The sequence below is a fragment of the Castor canadensis genome, chromosome 13, assembly GCF_047511655.1.
Source record: "Castor canadensis chromosome 13, mCasCan1.hap1v2, whole genome shotgun sequence".
Lineage (NCBI taxonomy): Eukaryota > Metazoa > Chordata > Mammalia > Rodentia > Castoridae > Castor > Castor canadensis.
Genome location: NC_133398.1, coordinates 123,157,670 through 123,171,115, shown reverse-complemented (window position 1 = coordinate 123,171,115; position 13,446 = coordinate 123,157,670). Strand labels below are relative to the sequence as shown.

General features: G+C 39.7%; 1 long non-coding RNA gene across 2 annotated transcripts; it reads right to left on the bottom strand.

Annotated features, from left to right (window-relative positions):
* Positions 1-569: 569 nt before the first annotated feature.
* On the bottom strand, positions 570-12,517 carry LOC141415583 (uncharacterized). Of its 2 annotated transcripts, none has more exons than XR_012440562.1 (4): positions 12,497-12,517; positions 6,929-7,031; positions 5,077-5,262; positions 570-3,448 (listed from the first exon to the last, which is right to left on the bottom strand). It is a non-coding gene; the product is annotated as an uncharacterized lncRNA (long non-coding RNA). The 2 variants fall into 2 exon arrangements; XR_012440563.1 differs by lacking the exon at positions 12,497-12,517 and adding an exon at positions 12,278-12,448.
* Positions 12,518-13,446: the final 929 nt, after the last annotated feature.

The window sequence follows — 13,446 nt, the reverse complement described above, 5'->3', positions numbered from 1 at the left end:
CAAAGTGGCCAGAGGAGTGTATTAAAACCCACCTCCTTCCTCCTTTCATTTAACATTTTCTGAAGAGAGGTGAGGACAGTAAGGTGCACTAAATTCCCCTCCAACCTTACATCCTGGAGTCTTTCAAACACATTACTACTGTTTTAAATAGCTGGGGAAAAAAAGTAAAACTACCGTAGGATGATAATGCAGAACTAGCACCATTCCTCATATGGTAAATGTTTGAATCAGACTGGGGAAATGAGAAAGGATGAGCTTTTCAAGGTAGTGCCTGCTTGCACCGGACTCAATGAACAAAAGCTATTCAAATAAATAAAGGAAGGATGTCCCTTAAGCAGATGTAATTGTATGTACAAAGTTACAGAAGTTGTTTACAAAACTGGAAGAGCTGGAAGTAGCTTTAGTAAAATACATCTGTGAATAATACTACAACCAGCAGCTTGTTGCTAATTAAAAAGGAAATTAAGTACTTGTAGCTCAAGCAGCAGTGTTTTGCTTACCATGTGAAAGGTAGGGTTTGACCCTAAGCACTGATGGGAGGGGAAAAAAAACAAGAAAAAAAGCACAAGTTTTAAAGTGTTAATGTTTTTATTGAATTATATAACTCTACTGTCCTAGCAACTATTTTCATTTTTATTGACCTTCTAATCTTTGCATACATAAAACACTCAATTACATGCAATGAGCCACTCAGCGCAATTCTTCTCCCATACCATGCAATGCTACCTCAAGAGTTGCCCCTAAATTTTAAATTCAGAAGACAAAAGAAATCCAGAAACTTCACAAAAGTATCAAGAAACAGAAAAATAGGTCAATAGTTTTGTTAAATGTTTTCTTTCAGACATAATGTAGAAGCTACAGACAGGAGTAGCTGACAAGTCTCTAGGTCACAGAGAGGCTAATTTACACAAAAATCAAACACAAAAAAACTCTACTTTCCAAAACCTTTCCGTGACCCCAAAGTTACAACACATAAGCAACTAGGCATGCTTTGGAAGTTTCAAATTCTCATTAGTTAGCTGCCAATAATTTATGTTGGCACCATGCTGCTGTTTACTCATCACTAATGCAAACACTGCTGGTCTTTGGTATTCCTGCAATGTTTTCATTTGTAAGAAAACTTGCATAAAGAACTCTGCTTACACCAAAGTGAGGTAGGAAGGAAAACACAGTACCGTGGAATAATAAGGCCCTAAGAAAGGCAGCAGGTCGTATAGTTACCTCCTTGTGGGCAAAATCCCTGCCCTAAAACTATGCAACCTACTACCTCTTCCTAGGAACCCATCTTATTTCTTGCGGGTCTTCTACTTTGCAGATGTACTTCAACACACCTGTTAAGTTAGGCTTTACTCTTTTGAGTTTTGTTTTTAAATTTAACCAATTAATGTTCTCTCACTGATGCTCTTAAAAGTTATTGGCAATACGATATTGGTAAAAGCCACAAAGGTATTGCTTAAAATCAAACCTTAAGAGTAAGAAAATAATTCATTTACATTAGAGGATGCAAATCAGTATAATACTCAGTCCACCTATTGGAGTCACATTTTTATTTAAAATATTTAATTATCAAAACTCAAATATCAAATTTCCTAAAACATCCAGCCTCTCTTGATAAACTAAAAAATTAGCTGACACTGTAAATAAATCCTGCTTGTGACCTATCAACTGGAACAAATGAGTTAGTCAGCCCCTCCTGTGTCCTTGAAGGTGTTTCTATTTTGACCCCTGAATTACAGTAAACAGAAGCAAATGCGGATCACGATTCCTGCTGTTAAAATTCCGTAACTGTACATGCCACATATTTAGCAGATAGATTATGCACATTTGCCAACTGAACAAAGACTAAGCCAATGAGAATTTCTCAAACACTCTGCTTTTCTTTGGCACATCAAAAGGCAACGAGTGTCAGTTTTTCCCCAATGTTATCTATGTCCAGTTTAGAACAAAGACCAATTCTCCATGCAAGTGTCAATCTATGTGTTAGGGATGAAATAAAAAGCCCAAATCTGGTATAGGACAAATCACCAGAGTTGAGCACATTCAAGGGACAGTTTTGCTTCATGTAGAGATCCACTGTGATCATCTTAGATACTAAGATTCAGGAAAGAAAAAAATAAATGAAGAGGTGACCTCTCCCTCACCCCCATATTTTGCCTCTTTTCCTTCTTCTCCCAAAGTAGTTTAAACAGCAAGCACTTAAAATGGGGAACTTTCTGCTTTGCTTGGTTCTAAGGTCCAAGACATAAGTTTGGTACTAAAAAAGGCTTTTGGGCCTTCATGGATGTTGACAAGTACCTTCTTCTAATACTTTTTTCATATTTTCTTTAATGTAACAAATTACTGACTTTCCCACCGACAGTTTTAGGTAATCCCATTTTGTCAATAAAGGACCACTTCAGATTTTGAGGGCAAAGCTGAGGTCTTTGCAACTTACCAGGGAGCAAGGGTAGACTCAGAGCCCATCTCTCCTTTATCAGGTTAATGAATAAAGCCTGTCCAAATCCATACACCAAAGAAGCAGTGTTTAAAGCATTCTCAAACACCACCCGAAACTCAGAATAAAATAATGCACCTGACTCCAATTTAGTTTACATAGTGCCCTTCCAGTTCCTATGTACCACTACCACCCAGAATCTTATTCTAGACATGTGTACCAGGATGCAGAGCAATGAACCTGTTTTCAATTAAAAACGCCTGTGTCCCTATTAAGATTTCCTGAAGGATACTTACTTTCTCCACTCTTTAAGATTTTTGATTTATTTTAATTTTCTGAATCATATGCAAAAATTAAAAATCTTAGATCACAGTATCTACTATACTTGGAGAAAATTAACAACTGATAACTGTAAATGCAAAGAACAACAGTTCATCTGAGTTTCATATTATCTAGATAAAAACAAAGTAATGCAGCAAGTCTACTCCTCAGGGAAGGCAATAGATTGTATAGTTATCTCCTGAACAGGGTAAAATCACTACCCCACAACTATACAATCTACTACCTCACTCTGATAGAGTGAGCAATCTTCTCTTCTGGAATGGAATACAATCTCTTTAAAAAAAAAAATTCAACATAAATTATCAGCATCAATCAAAATAAAGCATAAATTTATTCTGATATACAGAAATGAAATAAACAAAAAGTACAGTCACTCCCATAAGGATTTTATAATTTTAACTTGTGCAGTATAAGCAAATGCCTTTTCAGACAAGTAAATCTTAAAATATTGTACAATTAGTTATTGACCCTATGAAGCCATCTGAAAGCAGACTTTTCCATCACCTTAGGAAAGACAGTAGATTGTATAGTTATCTCCCAGTGGTGGGTGTGACCCTAAAACTATACAACCTACTACCTCATCCCACAGTGAAGAGACCATCCAGGGTGAATGCTGAGAAGAACCACAGCTGAGTACCACAGGAAGGCTGTCTCCTTGGTAATCCTGATTCCCTGTGAAATGGGGAAAAAAGAAAGTATTAGATCATTTTAATTCCTTTAACTTGAACAGTTAACATAAAGTTTAACTGACATTTTTGCTACACGTATCATCTACACTATGCTTTCTTTTTATTTCCTGTATTTTATCAATGCTACATATAATGGTTGGTTATCTAAATCCATTCCTAATACAGTATTTATAAGGTTCAGAAATCATCTTACTATGTATGATACTACAGGTTGATATCCCCCATCTAAAAATCCAAAACTTTTGAGCACCAACATAAAGCCACAAGAGGAAAATCACCTGACCTCATGTGATAGGTTGTGGCCAAAACGCCAAGCACATTAAAAATATTGCATAAATTATTTTTAAGTAATGTGTGAAGGTGTAGGAGAAACATAAATGAACCACATTTAGGTTGGGGTCCCATCTAAGATACCCCATTATATATTTGGAGGTATTTTAGATCCAAAACATTTCTGGTCTCAAGCATTTCAGATAAAGGATACTTAAACTGTATTATCAATTCATCAAATCACTTATTCTTCCTTGAAAAACAACAGTCATTACAAAGGAACACAAATGCCTCATAAAATCTAATGACTTCAAAACCTAAAAGCCATCTAACATCATACATAATCCATTACAAAAAGCACTAATGTACAAAGAAATGACATTTAAAATATAGAGACTAATTTTTAAAGGAACTACTCATTAATTCTTCTAAGCAAACACTAATTGGTCTTATTAGCAGAAAATCAAAGTCAACTGGATCTGAGTCAAGAGTCAGGATTCTTCTTTTAGCTAGAAAGGTGCTTCAGGGATGGGGGAGCACAGGCAGCATCCAAGATATTTAAAGCACTGGTATAATAATACCTGTAAACCAAGCAAAACGACCAGTGCAGTTTTACAATAAAAAATCTTAACACCTCAATCTAAATCATGTTAACTATTAATCTTCAATTTACAGACTTCAAACTTAAGTAGCTACTACAAAGATTTAAGGCAGGCACTACATTTAATATTTAAAATATATATTTTGCAGTGACTCAGTAACCAAAAGATGCCGTTTTTACTGCAAACATATATAAGGCCATATAGCTTAATGTAATAGAATTTAAAGCTCATAAATAATAAACCCATTATACTAGGCCAACTCATTTTCCACAAGGGCATCAAGAAATTCAATTGGTAAAGAATAGTTTTTTTCAATAAACAGTACTGGGATGACTGCAAACCCACATGAATGAATCTGGACCCCTACACTTCACACCACATACCAAAGTAACTTAAGAAAAATAACCTAATTTAGTGAAAGGTAAACCATTTCAATAGATATTTTAGCAAAGATATGACTCATAAACACAAACAGCTAATAAGTGCATGAAAAGATGCTCAACATTATTCACTAGTCATTAGGGAAATTCAAAATAAACCACAATGAGATACCATTTTCATTATCCATTAGGATGGCTAATAATCAAAAAGTTAGCAACATATGTTAACAAGGACGTAGAGAAATTGGAATCTTACAGGCCGCTGGTGAGAGCAGTGAAATGGTGCAACTGCTTTGGGAAAGTTTAAGAGTTCCTCACAAAGTTAAACAATCACCACGTATGACATAAGAAATAGATACCTGGTCTTGGTCTCCAGTTGGAGGTCCTGGCATCCTGCTCCTAAAACCCTCCTAAGTGATGAATGTATTTTAGTGCTAATCAGATGACTGGTGACTGAGTGCCCCTGACAGCTTCAGGATGGGGGCTGGTCACCAGAAGGACTGAAGCATGTTTAGAAGGTTGGAACTTTCAGCCTTCCTCTCAACCTACAGGGAAGGGAGAGAGTTTACAGAGTTAATCATCAATCGCCAATGATGTTATAAAGCATACCTAAGTAATGAAACCTCCATAAAAACCCCTGAATGACAGGGTGCAGAGAGCTTCATGTCAGCAAATATCCTCATGCAGAGAAGATGGCACAATTCCAACTCCACAGAAACAGACTTAGAATCCTGCTGGACCTCACCTTCCCTACCTCCTGTTCATTTGTGTATTTTATTATAAACCAGTGATAGTTCATAAACTGTGTTCCTGAGTTTTCTGTGAGCCATTTTAGGAAATGAAAGAGCCTAAGGAGGGAGTTGCTGGAAGCCCCTCAACTTACAGCCAGTTGATTAAAAGTTCAGACAGCACCCTAAGACTCGAAACTGGAATCTGAAGAAGGGGCAGTTTTATAGGATTGTGTATGAAATCTATGCTAACTCCAGGTAGTGTCAGAATAAAACTGAATCATAGGACACCCACCTAAGCATCCAGAATTGGAGAATTGATTGTTAACAGAAAACAGTGCAAAGTTGGTAAGGACTGGTTGTTGATGAGTAAAAACTGGTTGTTGATGAGTTAGTTCACCATACGGTCCTAGTAATTCCATTCCTAAGTATATACTCACTCAAGAGATCTGAATGGGAAGCAGAGACCAGGAAGATCAAGGTTTGAGGCCACCCCAGGCAAAAAATTCATGAAACCTCCCCTGCCTCAACCAATAAAAAGTTGGGCAAGGTGTCATGTACCTCACACCCAAGCTACCTGCAAAGTATGAATAGGAAGATCACAGTTCAGGCCAGTCCCAGCACACATGCAAGATCGTATTTTAAAAATACCTAGCAGAGAGCAGGGTCTCACACTTATGATCCTAACTACATGGGAGGATTGCCAGTTTGAGGTCAGCCCGGGCAAAAGGTTCATGAGACCCCCCCCCCCACCGCAATCTCGACCAACAGTTGGGCATGGTGATGGATGCCTGTCACCTCAGGTAGTAGGGGACTGAGATCAGGAGGATGCAGTTCCAAGCCAACATGGGCAAAAGTTGTGAGACTCTATCTCAACAGAAAATGCTGAGTGTGGTAGCATGTGCCTATCGTTACAGCTACGAGAAGTGTAAAATAGGATGGATCTTGGCCCAGCCCCCCTCCCCCCCACCCAAAAAAATCAGAGGACAGGTGGTTCACATCCATAATCCTCACTACTTAAGAAGCTGAGATCAGAAGGATTGTGGTTCAAGGCAAGTCTGGGCAAACAGACAAGAACCCATCTCCAAAATACTCAGAACAAAATGGACTGCAAGTGTGGCCCAAGTGGCAAAGCAGCTGCTTTGTAAGCATGAAGCCCCAAGTTCAAACCCCAGTACCACAAAGACAAACAAAACAAAAATCTTTATACACAAAGGGTGACAGCAGCATTACTTATCTGGAATAAACAAAACACCAAGGTTCAAGTCCTGCACCTAATCAAGTCACTGCCACTGAAACCTTTTACAAGTAATTCAGCCTTTCTAGTCTGTCAGCTTTCCTAGTTGTAATACTAGGACAAATAACATTAGACAAAACTATCTGTAAGAAAAAGAGGAAAAGATTTACCATACATCCAACGTATGTAAGGCCCCATTTTTATCCATCTCTGGATAAAAACTGGTACTATAGAAGTTTAACTTACCCCAAAAGGAGATAGCAGTGACTCTCCAAACAGCACACTTTACGTGAGCGCATTTCGAGTCTACAAAGCCAGATGACTCAAGGTACGTACTTGTAGCCTCTCCCTAAAAAAAGAAAAAATATGTATCAGGCCTTAAGCTAGAATCTTTCCCCAGAACAAGAATTGTTCTCTATTTCAACACTTAACTTCCAATCAATTTTTTTGTTTAAAACATGTTTAGGGCTGAAGGAATGCTTGCCTGGAATGCATAAGATGGTGGGTTTGATCTCCCATCATTGGGGGAAAAAAGTGAGCCCTTAAAAAATTCTAACATGCCTCTTCAGTGCTAGGGATAGAATGCAAGGCCTCACTAAAGCTAGGCTAGTGCTCCACTGAGCTACACCTCTGCCCCTAAAATACACTATTTTTTAATCTTGTTGAGAGTAACATGCTTACTCTGTACTATTTTTCTCAACTCAGTAATCAATCTAGTAATTCTATGTAGTAAAGGCTATTACCACAACTCTCACTTTTTTGGGGGGGCGGGAGGAATATACACAAAAATAATCAGGTAGAGTAGGTATCTACTATACAGCATCACTATTCACTACAGCAACTATTTCCATTTCTCTGTAACCCACAGGAAGAAAAATATTTTATAGTTCCAAACAGCACTCACATGTCTACACATAATACTAATGCAAAAAGAGTTTACAAATCAATACTATTCCTTACTCCTGTATTTCTACATTTTATTTATAAACTTATAATAGAATTGTTCTCACCCTGTGGTTTTGAAAAACAGATCTGAGCAAATGTTGCAAACTAAAATCTAATAGTGGATGGGCAATATTTGGTTAGCCAGCTTAACAGAAACAGTTTAACAGTAATTCACACACTAGAATTTAATTATGAGAACCCATGGAAATGTTCATTTAAGTAAAAATCCTAAAACACTGATCACAGAACACAGTGCTTGGATACTGGCAAAGAGTGAGGTAACTAGTGCACATTCAGTTCTTGGTATTTTTCTGTTTATAAAAAGTGTACTTCAGAATCACACTTGGTTTGAATATTGCTCTCCACTTACCATGTCTTTAGGTATGTCATGTAATCTCTAGGTTTCTCTTTAAATTCTTAGGCAGGATATAGTTTATTAGCTCAAACTATCAAAATTTGATCTTCCAGGCAATTCTTTATGAATAAGTAATACACTGCTTAATCCATTTTCTATACTGGCTCACATTATGTCTCAATCTTCAACTGGAACTATTCTCCCATTAAAATTATAATAATTAGAAATCAAAATTCAACCTATAAGAATATACAAAAATATATCATAAAAATTCATTTCAGCTCAAAGTGCTAGAATAGTAAAGGGCTAAGGACAACATTTTTGGACTCAAGCAGCTACTTAGTGGCTATGTTCTTGGAACAGGTTTATTATTTCTCATCTCCAATTGGGGAACTGTCACATTCACACCTCGTGGGGTTGTAAGGGAACATATGCAAAGCAATTTAGTGACCTAGAAGTTAACTAAGTGTAAGAACTTAACTAAGATACATATCGGACAATCAAACATTCTTACTTAAAACATACTGTAGAGAGGCAAATTTGATTATGACTAAATTATATGTGTTTATATCAAATAACATTCCATAATGACGCATATTAAATATTCACATTACTAACTTTACTTTTTTGTAATTAATTTTTAAATTGGTAAAAAATTGCTTATGGTGTACAGCATGTTGAACTACACACACATTATGCAATGGTAAGTTAATATACTCATTACCTTACATAACCTTTAGTCACATTCCATACTATGGTTGCATAAATTTCATTTTTGCCTAACTTTTCAACAAGTAAAATAAACCACGTACAAGAAAAATGAACTATTTCCTCTGAGTCTCACCACTCATTTTCACTTCTTGACGATCACATACAAATCAAAATTAGAGCACTGGCCACCTAGTATTGATTCCCTTCAATCTCAAATATTTAGTTGGATATTAATGAAATAATCTGCTGATGCTTGCTAAATGGTGTTAAACTCTCCAATAGTATTTTGCTTCCTCTGATAAAGCACGTGCAGTATTTCTAGCAATGAGAATTTATACACAATTGACAAAATAATGAAGGTTTTAGATTTATGTTTCTCTACTGAAAGTTAACCTCATTCTAAGGTCTCAATTTCTTACCATACTCAACACTAATCCTGAAGCTTATGTTAAGTTATAGAACTAGGTAAGAGTTCTTAAAAGGGCCTTTTCCTTCACTGTTAGGTACACAGCAGATATTTGAAATGCTCTTGTTGATTACTTCAGTATATCTAGATTCCGAAAACTGCTAAAGAGGTAACCAATGCCAAGTCTGTGTTCCTTTGTAAATTTTCCAGCGTACAATGCTACTTTTACTACAATTTCCCTACTACCACAGTCACGTTCTATGCTACCCCTGTATACCTAAATAAATTTTGCTGCAAATGGTGACTGTTGTGTGTGTAAATACTTAGGATGAGGCAGGGAATACAACTTCGTTGGTTTGTTTTTCCTACTGATCATTAAACATGCTATTATTTCATCCCAGGATGAAAAAAACTGTAGTCTACACAACCCCCAAGCCAAGAAAAGGTAGGTTCTAGTTAATCTAAATTACACAAAATTTGCTAAAATTAACTGTATCCTCAGTAGACAATTCAGTCTATAATGTAGAAGAGTGAATTCACTAAGAAAAAAGTTCCTTCTAGGCATTAGGCAATCATGTAATTGGCCAAATGAAAATAAGGTATAGGGTTTGGGGTGAGGATACTGTCTGGTCTCTCTCTCCCATGTAAGCACACAGTCTAACTTCACTTTAATCAAATATTAACACAAAGTAGAAAATGGATAACTCCTTAGAACAAAATGCTCCAAATCATACCCATCCTTTCATTTTAAAACACATCGAAAATGTCTTATTCCTAACAAAACAAAGGTATAGCCTTAGACTACCTACAACTTTTAGCTTAAAAAAAAAATCACCTAATACAACTTTCTTGAATTTGAAATGTGCCTGTGTAGACATTTTTTGCTACCTTGAATTGCAAATATTCACCTAGCAAAATCTCATTTTTGAAAAAAGCAACTAAACAGCCAGCCATGGTGACTCACACTTTTAATCCTAGCTACTCAAAGGTGGACATTGGTAGGAAGATGGTTGGAGGGCAGCCAAGGCAGTAAGTAAAGTTCAAGAGAACCCTTCTCAACCAATAAAAGCTGGACAAGGTGGCCAGTGCCTGTCATTTCAGCTATGCTAGAAGCCTAAATAGGAGGAGGATAGCCTAGGTCAGCCAGGAATAAACTCTATTTAAGAAAATACCTAAAGTAAAAAGGACTGGGGACATGGCTCAATGGGAGAGCAAAGGATAAAACTTTACCACCACCAAAAACAAAAAGCCCCAGAAAACCCAGTTAGACAATCCAGCATTACATTATACTTTCGGAAGCCATTAATATTGAGCACCCAGAATATGACTAGCACAGTGTTATGTGCCGTTCTATAAAATTTACTCTGGATTTCAGAAACTTAGTACAAAAAAAAAAAAATAGACTCTCATCCTATCTAGTTATTTAATTTAGTCTACTTGTAAGTGATTATGCAATGAATAGAACACCCATGCAGGCAAAGATCAAGTAATGACCAGAAAGGACTAGGTTACTCCAGTCCTGAGGTCACATGAGGCAATGTTGACAACTCATAACTGGAGATTCTTTTATTCTCATCTAGACAAGGAAAAAAAATCATTGGCAACTAATATTCTGGGACGGAAAAGATCCTTTAGAGTTTAAATAAAACCTTCTTGGCTATAAAATGCATTACATGACTAAAACACATGCTAGTCCTGGATGGCAAATCTATTTCCCAACTCATAAAAACTCAAGTGAAGGGAACATGTTGCACTGAGTAATATAAATAAAGAGGGCTGTTTTTAATATTCATTGGAGAACATGGGTGCTATAAATCAGAAAAATACTCATTAAAAATGCTTTCCAAATTTTTTTTGGTTGAACTCAGGGCCTCATGCTTGATAGGCAGGTGCTCAACCACTTGAGCCACTCCACCAGCCCTATTTTGTGTTGGGTATTTTCAAGATGGAGTCTCAAGAACTATCTACCTGGGGCTGGCTTTGAATGAGGACCCTCCTGATCTCTGCCTCCTGAGTAGCTAGGATTACAGGCATGTAATCCTACCAGAGGCCACCAGCTTCTAACCTTTTTTGAAACTCACAAAATACTTTGCACACGTGTTTAACTGAATCAACACACTATTTCATGCACACATTATTACTTTCTTTGCTTTTTGAAAATTCTGATCACACCCACTAAAGTGGTTTCATGACCCAATGACTCAGGAGAGTCTGAGACAATGGTTTAGTTTTCTTAATACTAATTCCCACTGTACTTAGCTATTTAAATAAAAAGGTAACAGACATCTACGGTGCTGTATTCTAGACCAAGAAATATTTAATGGCTGGAAATGGGGGGGATGCTTTAGGGAGTAACATTTGAAGCCAACTTGCCTAGTGCAGATATCTTCACTGTGTTCGAATTCAAATCATTTACAAGCTTTCTTTTTATAACTGGGTGTTTTGTATCTCCCTTCACTTTCCTACTTGCAAAACTACTGAGTCTCAAATTCAATGAAACTTCAATTGTGTTTGGGGGTGGGGGAAGGTGGACGAACAACCCATAGCCTGTTTCAAGATAAAGAAAAATACCTTCTAGTTGTCACTATCTCTGCAGTCCAATTATCCAAAAAGGTTAAATTTTTCCCCACTCCCAACTCTTCTTGTCCCCATGTAACACATTTTAAAATATTTAGTCGTAACTGACTAAATATTCGCCTATTCTTTAAAAGTTCTTAGGCTTCAAAGTAATGTATTTTATCAGCCGTGAAAAACAAATCAAACACCCTCACAAAACTCAAAAGAACTTCCAAGCTGTTACTCCTGTAATTACACATACCCCCTGAATATACTGTAAAGGAAACTAGACTGCCAATCAGCAGGAACACCTGGATGAAAGCACTCATTTTACTTTCTAGACTTCATGTTTGAAATTGGGCAATTTTCTTATATCGCGAAGTTATCAGGGCAAAAAAATACATAGGAACCGTAAAAAAACGTTTTAACCTTACAGTGCCAGAAAGCAAAACTTATTAGTGAAATTACAAAAAGAACATCTCAACCTCAGTCTCTTGGTTAAAAGACTGTAACACTGTCTCTAAAGTCTGTTTCCCACTTGCCAGCTCTCATAATTAAACCTTGTATCTGAAAGCTGAAAGGTAAGTGAAATACACATCACCGGCTCTGACACAAAACCTACTGTAAGAAGCTGGAACACCGCAGGGCACTGCTGGCCAAGGACACAAGGTGATCCCATCGCTCCCAGTGGAGCGCGCCGGGAAGTTCATTAGCTAGCCTCAGGAAAGCCGCTAGGTTCCAAGAGTTTGCAGCGCCTGGGCCAAAAGGCCAGCGCTGCTTCCGGTGACCCCAACCCCCGGGATACAATTTCCTCCCAGTCTCCAGCTCCCCTCCCCCTCACCAAGGACGGCCGCCGCAGCGGACCTCCAGCCATGACAGCTGCTCTGGGACTGCAGGCCGCACTTGGCCGAACAGAGCAGGGGCAGTGAGCCAGCCCTGACTCTCCCGCCCTCCCCGCCCGCGCCTTCCCGCCCGGTCCCTCCCCCCGCACTTCCTACCTTCCCTCCTTTATCCCAACCCCCAAGGCCAAGGTCTCCCCGGCCCACAAACCTGACGGCGGAAATGACGTCACACGGACCTGGCAACGCCTGCAACCAGTCACGCCACGGCGGAAGGCGGTGCCGACCAACGGGCGCCAGCCAGGGGGCGGAACTTCCGCCCGCCCCAAGTTTGATTGAAGCGGGGGGGGGCGGGGGGGAAGGGCGGGGTAAGGAATGTGAAGAATGACCCCCCCCTCCCCCGCCCCGTCGGCAAAGAACTGGGCGGGAAGCAGAGGGGGCTGGGGCAGCGCCACCACGGCCACGCGGCACCCCTCCCCCGCCCGCATCCTGGGTGCCCACAGGCTCCGCTCGCCACCCGTTCCGGAGCCACCCGCCCGCCAGAGGGGGCCCGGTCCCCCCACAGATCTCAGGCCACGACCGGTCGGCCCACAACTCTCCTCCTGCCCGCCTGCCGCCGCGAGCATGAGGGAGCAAAAAATGGCGACGGCCCCGCACTCGCCATCACGGCCGCTGTACCCACCTTAGGTTCCGGGAGAAGGGCGCAAGCCACCGCCGCGGGGATGGACGGACCCTCGCACCCGTGGCCGTCTGCCGCCGCGCCCGGAGAGCAGCGCGCAAGGACCCGGATGGAGGCGCGGGGCCGGCACCGCCGCGGTCGGCCTGAGGGAAGGCAGTGCGAACGCCGGGAGGCCGATGCGGAGGCGGGCGCCACGGCCAGCGCGTGAGCCTATTGGCGGGGCTCTGTGACTGACGTGCGCTGCACCCTTTCGGTTCAGCCGACTAGGCTCCC